General features: G+C 35.8%; 1 non-coding gene across 1 annotated transcript; it reads left to right on the top strand.

The window, feature by feature from the left end:
- Positions 1-336: 336 nt before the first annotated feature.
- Positions 337-443, top strand: LOC116600418. Its single transcript, XR_004289631.1, has one exon. It is a non-coding gene; the product is annotated as a U6 spliceosomal RNA (small nuclear RNA).
- The last annotated feature ends 13,207 nt before the right edge of the window (positions 444-13,650 follow it).

The raw sequence follows: 13,650 nt of genomic DNA, 5'->3' as shown, positions 1-13,650 counted from the left end.
ACTGAGTATCTTATGTCACAAAGGAATTTATAGGAAGAATATCAGGTAGTTCACAGAATCGACAGAAGTCATTGTGAACCAGGGTGGAAATGCGTATGAATCAAGCACGGACAGGCTATTGAGAAATTTGCCAAGGCAAGGTCACAGAAGAAGTTTAAGAATGCCATCACCGAACACCGATTAATGGACAATTGCATCTTTATGTCATTTTTTCCAGAATTTAAAGCCCTTGAATTTATATATAACACATACATATGTTCTATATCCCTGATTCTCAGATTTGGCTGAACAATAGAATCACTTCGGTGGGGGTTGTGTTAAAAATACTGATGTCTCGTACTTACTGCAGCAGCACATATACTAAAATTGGAGTGATACAGAGAAGATTAGCATGGTCCTTGTGCAAGGATGGCATGCAAATTCACGAAGTGTTAAAAAAAGAAAACAAACAAAAACACTGATGTCTAGGTCTGATTCTCAGAGCTTCTAATTTTATTGGTATAGAAAGGAGCCTGGATAATGGGATTGTTTTAAAGCTCCTTAGGTGATTCTAAAATGCAACAACATTTTATATTTACTTGTTCATATGGAAGGGTCCATTTGCTGAAGAACCAGATGGAATTCTCGAATGACTCCTATGTATATTACATGTTAGTTAATAAGTTAATAAATTATTTTTCAAAAATAATTCATATTTTTAGAAAGTTTCAAAATAAAGATAAGTACCTTGTGAAGCTATCCATAATCTCCTATCCAAAGATAACTTCTATAAATATTTTCATTTATCTTTTCAGATGGTCCACTTTGTACATAGGGGTGTGTGTGTGTGTGTGTGTGCGTGTGTGTTTGTATCTGTAATCTCATACGTTCTTATGTCTTTTGGCTCATAGTAGTTGAAGATTTATGGCTTCTCTCTCTCCAGAAGAAAATTTTTCCTTGTTGAATTTTACCTTCTAAAGAGATGGCCTCCAAAGGTTAAGGATTAATTCAACTAATGAACTGTGAATATTGGTAAATTGACATTTCAAAGGGCAATGACATTCAATGATGCTCTAAAACTCACTATCTCAGTGAATTAATATTTGAGTGTTTGAAAATATCAATTTCCCTTATGCAAAGCCACATCAGAATTAACTGATTTTCCTCATTTGATTCTTCCCTTGTCTCTTTACCTTTATTTTAGACATCCTTTGCCTGAATGTATTTTCCTCTTCCTTAACAGATGAAAAATGAAAAGTCATTTAAAAACTGGTGCTTTTTGGATTTGTTTAATGAACTCTTTTCTAAACTTAAAAAAGGAGATGCATACTTTACAATTTAAAGTACTTCATAACTTACTTAAAAATAATTTAAGTTCGATAATTTTTAAAAAGTTGTTTATGTATCAGTAGCCTCATAGAGAGTGATATTTATCAGCCTTCTTTAAAACATAACTAAAGGGGTTCCTGGGTGGCTCATTCATTAAGTGTCTGCCTTTGGCTCAGGTCATGATCCCAGGGTCCTGGGATTGAGGCCTGCATCTGGCTCCCAGATGCAGCTACAGCAGGAAGCCTCCTTCTCCCTCTCCCACTCTCCCTGCTTGTGTTCCCTCTCTCACTGTGACTCTCTCTGCCAAATAAATAAATAAAATCTTTAAAAAATTTAAAAAAATAACTAAGATGCTAAATCCACAATTAATATTCAGCTGATTTGGATTTTCCACATTTGTAGAGTTTTAATATGTTAGTCTTTGTGTTCTGAATATATAGTCTTAATTTTTAGAGGGTTACTGTTTTGGGGATGCTTATCATTAGTTATCATCTCTTAAAACATCTCTCTTGAATAATTTATACAATAGCTTCATATCTAATGAAGAAGACAGTATATATGTGGGTGTATGAAGGATAATGTATGCTTGAAATATTAACTAACAAAGAAAACATAGGCACTTCCTGTTTATGTTAGGGCAGACATGACTTGTAACAGGAGGCTTGTAGCAGAAGGCACATTAGAGACCACCTCTTTTAACCCTTTATTGACAAATAAGGAAATTAAAACTCAAACAGGATAAATTAAACATCTGTATGTGTTGTTAATAATAAAACAGAACTGCAATCTCAGTTTCCTAATTCTCAGTTGAATAATATTTCCAACATACTACAGTGGCAGCTCTAATTACATTATCAGAGATCTATATTCCATCTCTTTTTACACTGGAAGATTTGGGCTATAAAACCAGCTGCAGCCATTAATTCATCAGCAGGCTATCCCCTGATTGTTCAAACTTCCACTAAAAAAAAAAAAAAAAGAAAAAAAAAAAGAAAAAGGAAGAGGAAGGGGAGTATATTAAGGCAATTTAATTTGTTGTTGAAGATGCAAATCATTTGTACATAGTCTATCTATCTTTCCTGAGATAAATCAGTAGCTAAAGATTTGATAACAAAAAATTGCAACGTTCTTAGTATCAGATGAAAATCATCAGTGTGAATAATGGAATGGTAATGAAGCAGAATTTTTAGGAAATGTATTCACTAAGGGTAATAAATAAATTGCAGAATTGCAATTTGTTACCCAGTGGAGACCAGCCTAAAACATACTTTTGGTATAATACCTAGTGAATTCCTGGTTAAGCCATATAACCAGGTTAAACATTATTAATCAATTCATAGATAATCTCTGTTCTCATGTTGTAAACACTGTTTACTTCAACTTTATTCTAATTTAATTTCCTTCAAAATGATATATTACAATTGTTATTGAAAATAATTTTTTAAATCCAAAAACATTCAAACTTTGTTTCTTTCCATTAAACTATGACTTTTCTTAAAATGAATACTGTGATCACAAACCTATAGTGTAACATTTGTTATGACTGGATAGAAAATATGAGCTTAAAATGATCCATTACAGATTGAAAACATGAAGACATTCAGTCCCGAGAATTATAAAAAAAAAAAGAAAAAAAATTAAAGCTATCACAAGCTAGGAAAAACAATGTGCTAAAGCTTGTTCTGTATAGTGCTTTAACTTCTGGATACTAAGTACTAACTGTGGTTGGACATCTGGATTCTGGACTGTTCTGTGCCAAACATCTGTATGATCAAGGGAATTGGATGCCTCTTAATCATACAGCTGTTTTGGCATCTTATAACAGGATGACAGAATATCAGTGTCTTCTAGAAGTACTGCATTGCACCTTCCTTCTTGCCTTTTAATTTTACCATAGACCCACAAAGATGTTTGATAGAAGCCAAAAGCGTCCTATTTGGCTGTCATGCCATGTTCCTCAGTTGTGGCATGAGTGTTTTCAAGAATTGATGAACATCTGCTATAAATCTAGTCTGTACTCAGGAGCATTCTCTGGGGGTTGTTTTGTGCTTTAATTCAAGAGAACCAAAGAAATAAAATACAGTTTTCTCATTTGATGTGCAAAACTGAAATGAAACTCAATGACAGTAAGCAATCTGCCCAAGTTTAAATAGTTAAGTATGGTACTAAGGCTTGGTTTCAAGCCTAGATTTCCTTGCTAAGAATGGCATCTTAAAGTATTTTATATTTATATGGCAATTTTTAATTTGCAATGCATTTTCTCATCCATTTCTATTTCTTGGCATAAATCACTCTCTGAAACCATCCATGTTAATATTTATTCACTTCTGTAGTATGCTTTTGAAAAGCCAAAAACTTTTTTGTTTGAATATATACATTCAAACATAGAGGGAAATATATGTTCATGTGTATATTTAGATGACATAAAGGCATAAAAAGAAACAACTTTTTCTAGGAATCCACAAATGCTTCTCTGGGAATTCAGTAATAGCAGATGTACGTTCCTAGTTTTTGAGCCAGATTTAAAACAATGCACAAGTTGATTGAATTAGCTTGTTTTTTTTTTTTTTCCCCCCTCATCATCAAGAAGCACACATTCATCTTCAACTAGAAGTCATTGACAATTTCTGCAACATTTTGTTTGGCTTGAATGTTTATATCAATTACATATCACAATTTTAGGGCATCAGTTTTGAAAGTCATAGGCTTCTGTCTGTGAACCTATGAAAACCAGGATTGCATGTGGAATGCAAAAGTTATTTCACCCATAATTAATCTGAAAGTATTTAACAACCTATTGCTATACCCAAGACATTGGAATCGTACTTGGTGAATTTGTCACACACGCTCAAAATCCAATAAGCATGTGATGAAGCTTGAGGTATACCCTAATACATTAAGGGGAATTGGACATAAATATATAAAAAGGAGGTAAATATTATGTGATTAATAAGGAAGAAGAGTTTATTGCTAAAGACATTAGAGATAAGCCAAGCACAGAGAGCAAGAAGGAGAGAGAGAGAGAAAGGAAGGGGAAGAGGGAGATCGAAAGAGAACAAGAGGAGGAAGAGGAGAAGGGGAGGGGAGGGGAGGGGAGGAAAAGGGTCCCATGAGAGAGTTTTCACTGACACTAAACCTGGAGCAGAATAACGAGCAAGAGTGCATTATGTAAAGGTGAGATTTTCAGAACGGAAAGTTGGATCAAGCAGAGACCTTAGAATCAGGAAATCTTGAGTTTTATTTGATGCCCAACAGCAACCCATAACACTGAAGACCATGGTGTGTGCTGAACAGTAGAACAGTGGGGTTTGTATTAGGCAGAGTTCAGTGCCGGAAACAAAGCTCACTCCAGATCTTTCAAGTAGCAAAGGATTTAATGTAGATAAATAAACATGGGCTTACAAAGTTATTGAAAGCACTGTGAAATAGCAGGAATCTTGAATAGGATAAAAGTTCAAGAGCATACCACATAGGAGGCTGAGATCTAAAAATGCTGCCACCACTGACTCTACCACCCCATGACTGCCTTTTAACCCCTCCGCATTTGGTGAATCGACATTTCTTGGTGGAGTGTGTGCTCTGTAATCACACTTCTCAGCATTTAGCTCCCATCACCTTGATCGCCTGCACAACCAGCAGCAGCAAGATAACCTTTGCATTACATCTGCATTCTGAATTTCACATATATGTATCTCATCTGCAAAACCTGTTTTGTATCCAGAACAGTAGTTGCGATGAGTCTAGGAAATTTGGTTCATAGCCTTTCAGCCTCCACAATAGAGGAAAGCACACTAAAAGGCAGATGGAGTAGAGGCTGAGTGAGCCAAATCATGTCATCCACCCCAGAGCCCTACAGTAATCTGGAGTTAATTGGTTGAGGCCTTGAATGTCAGACAAAAGATAAAAACTAATACAGTCATTAACGTACATCTAAACAGCTGACAACACTACCAGGACACACCTTAGAGGCTGAGATCCTTGTCCTTTGGTTTGTCATTGAATTTAGTCAATGAGTGGTATAAGCTAGAGATTCTATAATGGGAAAATAGAAAAGTTGGGGTGTTTATTCTCTTGGTTCCTTTCTTGCCCTGGTACAGGCTGGTGTTTGCTGTCTTTCTTTAGAAGGGATGTAGCTTCAGTGGAGCAACACTTCCTTAAAACAGCAGGTCTCACCTCATTCTGGGAACCAGTTTTTCTCTTTGCATTTAGGAATAGTGGCTATTTCCAGATGTTGTTCACCTGAGGATACATGATTATCATCCCTAGTATGATTTCCTTTACCCTGGCCATACTTGTGTCGGTAGTTTTTTTCTCTTCAGTAGTCTGTTGTTTTTAAGATTGTACTTATTTATTTGAGAGGGAGAGAGAGAGCATGGAACACTAGCAAGGGGAGAAGCAGGGGGAGAGGAAAGACACTCCAGCAGACTCTGTACTGAGCATGGACCCCCATGCAGGGCTTGATCTCAGAACCCATAAGACCATGACCCAAGCCAAAATCAAGAGTCAGAGAGGCTTAACCAAATGAACCACTCAAGCACCCCCTTTTAAGTGGCCCATCTTGCTCCAATGCTGTTACAAAGTGCCTAATTATATTTCATATGTTATATATGTGTCTTTTAATTAAATACTTACGTAACAGGCATGTAATTGACAGAAACAAAGAGTGTAACCTCATTTTCACACCAAGCTGAGGAGTCAGGGACCTGAGCAAGGCAGCATATTACTTTCTTCCTTTTTTTCTCTCAGATGTCTTTATGCAGCCTTCTGGATGCCAGTCTCTACCCTCATCACTCATCACATCATGATGATTCAGCCCCATGGCCCAAAGATCCATATTTCAATACTATTAAGAACAATGCTACAATAATACCTATGGAATATTTGCCAGGCACTTCTAAGAGTTTTGTATGTATTAGCTCAATTAATTCTTACAACAACCCTTTGTACCAGGTAAATACTGGTATTATCATCCCTTTTTACAGATGAGGATACCTGGGCTTAGGGCAGCTCTGTAGCTTTTCCACAGCACTAGAAATGGAGGAATTGGGATTCCAACCCAGGGACTATGGCTCCAATGTCTGTCTTTACCACTGTGCTAACACTTTTTCTAAAGGTGTACAACATGATGATTTAATGTATGTATACATTGTGCAATGCTTATTATAATCAAGTTAATTAACTCACCCATCGCCTCACATTTACCTTTTCTTGTGTGTGGTATGAACACTTATGATCTATTCTCCTAGCAAATTTCATGTATACAATAGTGTATTATTAACTGTGTCACTATGTCATGCAACAGAACTTCAGAATTAATTCAGCTTAGAACTGAACATTTGTAACCTTTTGACCAACAATCTACATTTCTCCCACCCACACCATCGGGAACCTGGCAACCATCATTCTACTCTCAGTTTCTTTCAGTTTGACCTTTTAGATTCCACATATAAGTGAGGTCATACAGTATTTGTCCTTCTGAGTCTGGTTTATTTCACTTTATACTAACTCTTAACAGGACCATATTTATCTATGGAGCCACTAGATAAACAATTCACTGTTCAAAGTGTGTTTTTCCTTTTGAATTTGCAAAAATTATAGCTTATAATCTGACCGAGACATTGTTATTGAGATGGAAGTTTTAGAGAGGGAGAGACAACATGGAGAGGTGTGTAGAGTAATCCATCTCCTTGTGACTTTTAGACAGTCATTCAATGTCTGTGGTCCTAAATTCTTCATTTGTAAAGCAAAAGTGTGGAATTAAACCCATTAAGAAAAGAGAACAAAACTAAAGCATGTAAAAGATGGGAGATAAGGATAAAACGGAACAAAATTAGTAGAGAATTATTCCAAATAAGAAATTTGGGGCACCTGGGTGGCTCATATGGTTAGGCATCTGCCTTCAGTTCAGGTCATGATCTCCAGGCATTGGGATGGAGCCCCATGTCAGGCACCGGGCTCAGCACAGAGTCTGCTTCTCCCTCTCCCTCTGCTTGTTCCCCCACTTGTGCTCTCTCTGTCTCTCTAATGAATAAATAAAATCTTGTAAAAAAAAGGAATTTAAGAGAAAATTAATGACACTATAGTATTTCAAGTTAAATTAGAAAGAGCGACATATAAAAACAGCAGTGAAGAAAATGGAATTTTATTTTGAGCAGGCTAGATACAAATAGTTTTTTTTTTTTTTTTTAAAGCAAAGAACTGGACAGACAATAGAAAACTAAAATGTAAAGAGAAATGAACAAATAAAATACAGAAAATGTCCAAATTTAACCAAGGACAAAAACCTAGAAAGCAAAATTAAAAAAGGACAAAAACCTAGAAAGCAAAAAGGACTCCATAATTTTTAGAAAAGCATAAAATAGTAGAAAGTAGAGAATGAGTAAAAAACATCCTGAGGTTCTTGAACTTCAAGTAAAAAGAAACTTTAAAAAGAATCCTATAAATGTCCAGAGAATAGAAGTACCCATGGAAGCATACGTAAATATTCAGATGAAAACATGCAGCTTCGAACACAGCATTAAACAACCACCAAATATTACTAAATATAGAGTTCCATTAAAAAGTTAGAAATAAAAATCCAATAAAATTCTTGGAAAAGCTGATGGAATTAACTCAAAAAGATCTTTAAAAGCTAAGGAAGTGTAAGGTAACTGGTTATACAGTCAATATATGGAAAATAATTTATAGGAAAAAATATTACCATTAAAAAAACTACAGGTAGGGATGCCTGGGTGGCTCAGTGGCAGGTCATGATCCCATGGTCCTGGGATCCAGTCCCACATCACGCTCCTTGCTCAGCAGGGTGCCTGCTTCTCCCTCTGCCCCCACTCACCCTGCCTGTATGCTCTCTCTCTCTCTCTCTGAGACAAATAAATAAAATCTTAAAACAAAACCAAACAAAAACAATATAAGTAACTTTCTTCTGTAATTTTTTGGGTTCTTTTAAATGTTTAGAAATGAATTTTATCAAGTGTATTACAAAAATAAGCTCATGTGGGGTTACCTGGGTGGCTTGTCAGTTTAGCGTCCAACCCTTAATTTTGGTTCGGGTCCTGATCTCATGGGTTGTGAGATGCAGCCCTACATCTGCTCCATGCTGACTGTGGTCTTACTCTCTCTGCCTGCGTCTCCCACATGAGCAGCTCATGTGCTCGCTCTCGCTCTCTCTCTCTCTCTCTCTCCCCCCCTCCCTAAAATAAAAAATAAATACAGACTAAAAAGATAAGCTCATCTGATAATAACAAAAAAGGTAAAAGGTACTTTTATGATATGATGAGTTTTGGATCATAAAGACATACTCAAGTTATCAGTATTTACATAGTGGAAATTTATTTAAATTGTTGGAAATTAGATTCTTGTCAAAACTGGTTATAAAAATCTAGCTCTACAAATCCAGATAAACCAACTGAAAACAAATGCATCATAAAATGTTTGATAACTTCTGTGTTCCAAAATGCAGTTAATGTAATTTAGCTCTTGTTTTATATGAAATATATGCAGGTAGGAAAAAATCACAGTTAATAGCGATACTCTTATAAACACACTTCTCCTGAGAATTGCCTGAAGACCTTGCCATTCATATCAGGAAGCAGAGTTTCTGAGTAAAGAGCAGCAATTCTTTACCTGAAGTATTACAAAGTATTACTTGCCTAGCTTTTTCAGAATATTTATTACTTTTTTTTTTTTTTTTTGTATCCCCTCCAGACATTGTTAACTGTGGTTGTCTTTATGTCATCACAACCACTAACAAAAACGGTCGGCTCTCAGTGCTCATATATCTGTCATCCCTCTCACCAGTGAAAGGTGCACTTTAGCAATTTATTTTTTAGGAACAAAATTGGAGGGCATAGGGAATAGACCCATAGTATTTTTGTCTTTCCAGAATATTTCCACCATGCAACTTCTTCATTGGGGAGCAACTTCTTCCCCATTGCTCCCACGTGTTTCCTGGTGGGCTTACCAGTCACCACGTATCCCTCTTCCTCCTCCTTCACCTTAGGAATTTGGTTATTAGCACATGACAAAAACCAAGTTAATGGAGCCTTCCTCTGGGATTTTTTTTTTCTCCTACATTTCTTTTCCTCTCTGTAGGTGGAATTGCAAGAATATGGCCTCTGACTGAATAAAACCACTACCCAGCGAGAAAAACCAGAAGAGGAGAAAAAAAGGCATGGCAGATCCAGTTCTAATTCTAGCAGCCCCTAACCGCACTGTTTTTTTCCTATGACTGTCCTAACCCAGACCCAACGTTCAAGAAAGGAGCTCCTGTATTTTAAGGTTCTCATTTATCTGTTTACTCATGCATTGATTCATCTACCCATACATTGTAATAGTCGGTAGCTGCTCTATGTGTAACAGGTTTATTGAATGGGCTAAATCTAACAGATGGCTTAGCATTGAGGTTTTCTCTCTCTCCTCTCCCAACCCCCTCTCTTTCTCTCACTGTTAAACTTTCTTTATGGACTTCCTCTCCTCTATATCCAGAAAATAAATTGGGCAGATCCAAAAGCTTTTCCAGTGACCAGTGGCTCTTACATACGGAAGTATCCAATCTAAATCTAAATCTAAATGTAAAGCTTCCCCTTTATCCCCATGTTTTATCCTAGTTCAGGTTTGGAAGCCTACAGTAGAGGCATGGAGAGTAGTCATTTTCATTTTGTTTCCTATACCTCATTTCTTACTCCCCATCTTTCATTTCTATTTAATTATGAGCAAGGTTGAACATCCATTAGACTATTAGCTATATAAGAGCTGTCAAACTATGCCCAACTCTATTATCTGCACATAGTCATGTTCAGAAAACCTAACTGAGCTCTTGAAATCAATGTATAATACTTCAACAGCTTTTGAGGTTATCTCACAGATGTCTGGTACTGTTTCTCTTAGGGATGCTACATAAATATTTTGTTAGAAGATCTCCCCACAAGAAAACATATGCAGTTAAATGCGTGACTTTTAATTAATTTTTCAGCCTAAGCCTCTTTGGTTACCAAAAATTATATCATGCCTGCTTCTTTCTCCTGGTGTGATCTCAAAACAAAAGCACCCTGAATCTGCTTCCCTACGATGTCAGGAGATGATATATTAGAGCTGCATGGATTGATCATACATTATTCCATTAGAATAAAGATAATTTGCCCAGATTGTTCCAGTCAAACAAGGGCAAAGCAGATAAGCGTAAAGGCTCTGATCTTTGAAGAGGTATACTACTAACACATGTTCTCATCCATTCTGATAATGTGAGCAATAGAAGCTATTGGCAATTGGAATGACTTGCAACATGAGCCTAGATCAAACTAGATCAAACTGATTCTGTCCAAGATGGCAGCAACCAAGGCATGTCCAGCATGGGACAGCTGTTCTACACAAGTATGTTGTTAGAAAGAGATTTCTGGGGTTTCAGTTTGGAATAATGGATTAGGGAAACACACACACACACACACACACACACACACAAAAAAAAAACTTTCCAATAGATTGCTTTTAGTTGACTAATTTGTATGGAGGCAGCTTGCATTGGAATCCACTTCTTCCTAAGAATTCCATTCTTTGTAGATTTTAATATGTGTGTATTTAACAGCCCCACGTCTGCTTTATCTACTTAATAAACCTATGACTGCTTTCTTCTTGTAGTAAATGGTTTTTTGTTTCCAAGTGAAAGTTTTATTTTAGCCTCACTATTTCATGAAACATTTCATGAACAAATGATAGCTCACCAGCATTTACATAACTAAGAAATAATTTTAAGTTTCAAACTATTAAGCCTTCCAACCATGTCTGGTGTAGGAAAGATTGACTAATAATCCTTGCTGTGCTTCTGTGAAATTATTGAATAATTCAAAGAAGAGATTATTTAAAGCAATGCTGCTAAAAAGGCTGAGGCTGGATAAGTGACGTGTTGATTCATTAGCCTGTAGTTTCTTCTTGCTGCATATGAAAATAGTGAAGCAAGAATAATACCATTCTGTAATCTCTGTAGGGGAGATACTTTTTCAGGAGATGTCACCCGAAGGCGTTAACAGCCAGAGCACTTTGTCTTATGTTGTTAGATTGCTTTGTGATAATTTTATTGTTAAAGAAACAAATGACTGTTCAAGATTTTTCAATCAGAGGAATTGCATGGAAGTTTGTGGAATCTGTCCCTTTACCAACTTCAGAAAGCCCCTCTGTTGTATGTACTGTTCCCATGTTATCTACAAAGTTACCATCCTTTTCCTAAGAATAATGATTACCCTCTTTATATGCCATATATTTTACCACCTTTTAAAGATCAGTTGTGTGCATTATCCTATTTAGTGTGCCTGACTCCTCTTCAAAGTAGAGATCTAAGACTCCAACTTCCAGGTACCCTTATAAAATAGAGTTCAGAATTTCCAACATCTTTCTCCAGCTAATCAAAATAAAGGTGGTCGTTATTCTTTCAAATGATTATAGGGAAATTGTTAGGCATAGAGAGCAAGCTATATGTATTACAAAAAGTCCTTCTATAGCAGGGTTCCTTTTTTGTAACAAGTCAGGTCATAGAAAAAAAATACTAAATATTAGGGGAATTAGAGTTTTGTAAAATATTTACCAAGTCAATACATATGTAGGCACTGTGTTAAGGCCTTTGAAAGTACTATTTTATTAAGCCTCTCAAAAAAAAATGAGAAAGATAATATCATCATCTCCATTTTTAAATGATGAGGAGTAGCATTCAACCTAAAAACTCTTACATCTAATCAATGGATTCACTAAAGTTGTAGAATACATTAACAGAGATCAGTAGAATTTCTATACATTAAGAAAGAATTTTCTGTATATGAAATAAAGAAATTGTTCCATTTACAACAGGATCAGAAACAATAAGTATCTGCCTTCAGTTCAGGTCATGATTCCAGGGTCCAGGGATGGAACTCCTCCTTGGGCATCCTGCTTGGTGAGGAGTCTGCTTATCCCTTTCCCTCTGCCCCTCATCCCCTGTTTGTGTGCTCTCTCTCTCTCTCTCTCAAGTAAATAAATAAAATCTTTTAAAAAAAGAAACAATAAAATACTTAATAAATTTAAGGTGTAAGATCTCTCCTCTGAAAATGTCAGAACTCTAATAAGAGAAATTGAAGAAGACACACACACAAATGTAAAAATATCTTATGTTTGTGGATCAGAAGTATGAATATTGTTAAGATATTCATACTACCCAAAGCAATATACAAATTCAATGCAATCTCAATCAAAATTCCAATAACATTTTTTACATAAATAGGAAAAAGTATCCTAATATCCTAATATGGAACCAAAGAAGACCTGGAATACCTAAAGCAATCTTGAGAAAGGACAAAACTAGAGGCATCACACTCTCTGATCTCTACAGTAATCCAAACACTATGCTTCTGGCATAAAAACAGACAATAAACCAATGGATCAGAATCAAGAGCCCAGAAATAATCCCAAGCATATATGTTCAATTAATATCTGACAAGAAAGCCAGGAATATTCAATGGAGAATAGGCAGTCTCTTCAATAAATTGTTCTGGATTATTGGATATTCACATGTAAAAGAATGGAACTGGGCCCCTATCTTACATCACTCACAAAAATTAACTTAAAGTGGATTAAAGATGTAAACGTAAGACCTGAAACTACAAAATTCCTAAAACACACACACACACACACACACACACACACACACACACACCAAGAATAAAGCTACTTGACTTGGACCTTGATAATGATTTATGGACCTGACACCTAAAACCCAAGTAGTAAAATAAAAATGAACACATGAGACTACATCAAACTGAAAAGAATCTACACAGCAAAAGAATCCAACAAAGTTAAAAGGCAATTCACAGAATGAGGAAAAAAAATATTTGCAGATCATATATCTAATAAGGGATTAATATCCAAAATATATAAAGAACTCATACAACTCAGTGACATCAACAATATAACAGCTCAATTTAAAAATGGGCAAAGACCTGAATAGAATTTTTTTTCCAAAAAAGATAAACAAAGACCAATAAGTATGTGAAAAGATGCTCAGCAACACTAGTTATTAGGGAAATGCAAATCAGAACTACAATGAGGTATCTATTAGATATGGCCATCATCAAAAAGACAAAGGATAACAAATGCTGGCATGAATGTGGAGAAAAGGGAACAGTTGGACACTGGTGGTGGCTTTATTATTGATATAGTCACTACAAAAAACAGTGTAGACAATTCTCAAAAAATTAAAAATAGAACTTCCATATGATCCAGCAATTCCACTTCGGGGAATATATCCAAAGGAAACAAAAATACTAACTGGAAAAGCTATCTGCATCCACATGTTCAAAACCTCATTATTTATAACAGCCAAGA

This window comes from Mustela erminea, chromosome 9 (assembly GCF_009829155.1).
Source record: "Mustela erminea isolate mMusErm1 chromosome 9, mMusErm1.Pri, whole genome shotgun sequence".
In the NCBI taxonomy this organism is placed as follows: domain Eukaryota; kingdom Metazoa; phylum Chordata; class Mammalia; order Carnivora; family Mustelidae; genus Mustela; species Mustela erminea.
This window is presented reverse-complemented; position numbering and strand designations above follow the sequence as displayed.